Source organism: Macaca thibetana, chromosome X (assembly GCF_024542745.1).
Source record: "Macaca thibetana thibetana isolate TM-01 chromosome X, ASM2454274v1, whole genome shotgun sequence".
Lineage (NCBI taxonomy): Eukaryota > Metazoa > Chordata > Mammalia > Primates > Cercopithecidae > Macaca > Macaca thibetana.
Genome location: NC_065598.1, coordinates 96,574,751 through 96,579,375, shown reverse-complemented (window position 1 = coordinate 96,579,375; position 4,625 = coordinate 96,574,751).

Below are 4,625 nucleotides of genomic sequence, written 5' to 3'. Positions count from 1 at the left end.
TTCTTAATACGGAGGCTACTCACTCCACTTTACCTTCTTTTCAAGGGTCTGTTTCCCTCGCCTCCGTAACTGTTGTGGGTATTCATGTGCCCCCCCCCCCCCCCCCCCCCCCCCCCCCCCCCCCCCCCCCCCCCCCCCCCCCCCCCCCCCCCCCCCCCCCCCCCCCCCCCCCCCCCCCCCCCCCCCCCCCCCCCCCCCCCCCCCCCCCCCCCCCCCCCCCCCCCCCCCCCCCCCCCCCCCCCCCCCCCCCCCCCCCCCCCCCCCCCCCCCCCCCCCCCCCCCCCCCCCCCCCCCCCCCCCCCCCCCCCCCCCCCCCCCCCCCCCCCCCCCCCCCCCCCCCCCCCCCCCCCCCCCCCCCCCCCCCCCCCCCCCCCCCCCCCCCCCCCCCCCCCCCCCCCCCCCCCCCCCCCCCCCCCCCCCCCCCCCCCCCCCCCCCCCCCCCCCCCCCCCCCCCCCCCCCCCCCCCCCCCCCCCCCCCCCCCCCCCCCCCCCCCCCCCCCCCCCCCCCCCCCCCCCCCCCCCCCCCCCCCCCCCCCCCCCCCCCCCCCCCCCCCCCACCCCCCCCCCCCCCCCCCCCCCCCCCCCCCCCCCCCCCCCCCCCCCCCCACCCCCCCCCCCCCCCCCCCCCTGGCCAGGCTTCTAAACCCCTTAAAACTCCCCAACTCTGTTGCCAACTTGGACAACATTCTTTTATGCACTCTTTTTTAGTTATCCCCACCTGCCCACTTCCCTTATTAAGCCGAGACATTTTAACTAAATTATCTGCTTCCCTGACTATTCCTAGGCTACAGCCACACCTCATTGCTGCCGCTTTAATACTTTTAGAGGCCCTCAAAATCACAAGCTGTGCTCCACTTACTCTCTACAGTTCCCATAACTTTCAAAATCTATTTTCCTCCTCACACTTGATGCATATACTTTCTGCCCCCTGGCTCCTTCAGCTGTACTCACTCTTTGTTGAGTCTCCCAGTTACCATTGTTCCTGGCCTGGACTTCAATCTGGCCTCTCACATTATTCCTGATACCATATCTGACCCCATGACTGTATCTCTCTGATCCACCTGGCATTCACTCCATTTCCCCATATTTCTTTCTTTCCTGTTCTTCACTCTGATCACACTTGGTTTATTGATGACAGTTCCACCAGGCCTAATCGCCAATCACCGGCAAAGGCAGGCTAAGCTATAGTGTCTTCCACATCTATCCTTCAGGCTACTACTCTGCCCCCCTCCACTACCTCTCAGCAAGCCAAACTCATTGCCTTAACTCAGGCCCTCACTCTTGCAAAGGGACTATGCATCAATATTTATACTGACTTTAAATATGCCTTCCATATCCTGCACCACCATGCTGTTATAAGGGCAGAAAAAAATTTCCTCACTATACAAAGGTCCTCCATAATTAATGCCTCCTTAATAAAAACTCTTCTTAAAGCTGCTCTACTTCCAAAAAACCTAGGGTCATTCACTGCAAGGGCCATCAAAAGGCATCAGATCCCATCACTCAAGGCAATGCTTATGCTAACAAGATAACTAGAAAAGCAGCTAGGTTCCAACTTCTGTCCCTCACTGCCAGTTTTTCTCCTTTTCATCAGTCACTCCCACCTACTTCCCCACTGAAACTTCCACCTATCAATCTCTTCCCACATAAGGCAAATGGTTCTTGGACCAAGGAGAATTCTCCTTCCAGCCTCACAGGCCCATTCTATTCTGTCGTCATTTCATAACCTCTTCCATGTAGGTTACAAGTCGCTAGCCCACCTCTTGGAACCTCTCATTTCCTTTCCATCGTGGAAATCTGTCCTCAAGGAAATCACTTCTCAGTGTTCCATCTGCTTAGAAGAGCAGTAGTAGAATAGTAGTAGTAATAGTAGTAGAATCTACTCCTCAGGGATTGTTCAGGCCCCCTCCCTTCCCTACACATCAAGCTCGGGGATTTGCCCAGGACTGGCAAATTGACTTTACTCACATGCCCCAAGTCAGGAAACTAAAATACCTCTTGGTCTGGGTAGACGCTTTCACTGGATGGGTAGAGGCCTTTCCCACAGGGTTGGAGAAGGCCACCGCGGTCATTTCTTCCCTACTGTCAGACAAAATTTCTTGGTTTGGCCTTCCCACCCCTATATAGTCCAATAACAGACCAGCCTTTATTAGTCAAATTACCCAAGCAGTTTCTCAGGCTCTGGGTATTCAGTGGAAACTTCATACCCCTTACCATCCTCAATCTTCAGGAAAGGTAACACGGTTTTTTAAATACACACCTCACCAAGCTCAGCCTCCAACTTAAAAAGGACTGGACAATACTTTTACCACTTGCCCTTCTCAGAATTCGGGCCTGTCCTCAGGATGCTACAGGGTACAGCCCATTTGAGCTCCCATATGGACGCTCTTTTTATTAGGCCCCAGTCTCATTCCACACACCAGCCCAACTTGGACTGTGCCACAAAAACTTGTCATCCCTACTGTCTTCTGTCTAGTCATACTCCTATTCACCATTCTCAACTACTCATAAATGCCCTGCCCTTGTTTACACTGCCAGTTTACACTTTTCCTCCAAACCATCATAACTGATATCTCCCGGTTTTACCTCAAACCTCCACCCTTAAGTCTCTCTTGAAGTGGATAAAAGATCTTCAGTGGCAAGGTACACTCCAATACTTTCACCCTGATGAAGTCCTATTCTTTACTTTTATGCTCACTCTTATTCTCATTCCCATTCTTATGCCACCCTCTATCTCTCCCCAAATATCTCCACCACACTATCAATTTCACTCTCTCCTAGCCATTTCTAATACTTCTTTAACAAACAACTGCTGGCTTTGCATTTCTCTTTCCTCCAAAATCACCAAGGCTTCAACTTACTCACTGCTAAAAAAAGGGGGACTCTATATTTAATTTTTAAATGAAGAATGTTGTTTTTACCTAAATCAATCTGACTTGGTATATGACAACATAAAAAACTCAAGATAGAGTCCAAAAACTCACCAACCAAGCAAATAATCATGCTGAACCTCCTTAGGCACTCTCTAATTAGATGTCCTGGGTCCTCCCAATTCTTAGTCCTTTAATACCTGTTTTTCTCCTCTTATTCAGACCTTGTGTCTTCTGTTTAGTTCTCAATTCATACAAAACCGTATCCAGGCCATCATCATTCTATATGACAAATGTTCCTTCTAACGACCCCACAATATCACCCCTTACCACAGAATCTTCCTTCAGCTTAATCTCTCCCACTCTATGTTCCTATACTGCCCCTAATCCTGCTCAAAGCAGCCCTGAGAAACATCGCCCATTATCTCTCTATATCACCCCCAAAAATTTTTGCCACCCCAACAGTTCACCACTATCTTGTTTTGTTTTTCTTATTAATGTAAGAAGACAGAAATGTCAGGCCTCTGAGCCCAAGCCTACACATATACATCTAGATGGCCTGAAGCAACTGAAGAATCACAAAAGAAGTGAAAATGGCCAGTTCCTGCCTTAACTGATGACATTACCTTGTGAAATTCCTTCTCCTGGCTCAGACGCTCCCCCACTAAGCACCTTGTGACCCCAGCCCCTGCCCACAAGAGAACAACCCCCTTTTACTAATTTTCTACTACCTACCCAAATCCTATAAAACAGCCCCACCCCTAACTCCCTTTGCTGACTCCTTTTTTGGACTCAGCCCACCCACACCCAGGTGAAATAAACAGCCTTGTTGCTCACACAAAGCCTGTTTGGTGGTCTCTTCACAGAGACACGCATGACAGTGGTCTTCCCCCCTTTTGCTACTTTGCAGCTACCACTAAAAATAGCTCTCCCTTTCTGGTTGTTTAGTTTTTGTGTCTGCGTTTTCCATCCTGGTTCACAGGTACACTGATTTGGACATCTCAAAAGATCCCCATTTAGGCCATTGTAACTTAGAATCTGCTTAGTTAGAGTGGTCTGCTTGGTTAAATATTTGCATGATGATTCACCGTAAGTATTTTGCATATACCCTGCTGGAGTTTCTAAAGGGGGAACTTTATGTTCTGCAGCTGTTGGGGTCTTAGAGGCCTTGTTCTCCGTAATTTGGAGTTCCCCTTTGGATTTGACGAAGTGGGGATGTGTGTTGGACCAAAATGTGCTGCTTGCAGACCTAGCTTTTCACAGGGCCATTACGCCCTGAACCAATTTGGTCCACCCATGTCATGGCTACCTGGCATAATGTGTCAGGGGCTCAAAGTTTGGGAGGGGTCAGTTCCTTATATGCACCTCCTGGCTGAGATTAGACCCTAAGTATGCTCTTCTGAGGGGGAAATCTATTTAGAGCTGCTGCACGTCTTAGGGAGCATTTCTCCTAGACACCCTCACGTGATTCTCAGTCGCCTGAGAATGCCCCAAAGGGCTGAGGGGAGCAACATGTTCTGTTTCTTCAGAGTGGAGAATTTCACACTCATGAACTTGAAGGTTCAGAATTGGTCAAATCCGATAGGGGAAAGGACAAAAACATACACACACACACACACACACACACACACACACACAAGACAGAAAAACAAAACAAGCAGAACTAACAATGATCACACAAATTTCTGAGTGCTCTAAGTGTAAGTAGGAAATTAACACCAGCTGATTGTTAGTGCTAATTCTAGTCATTTAAAA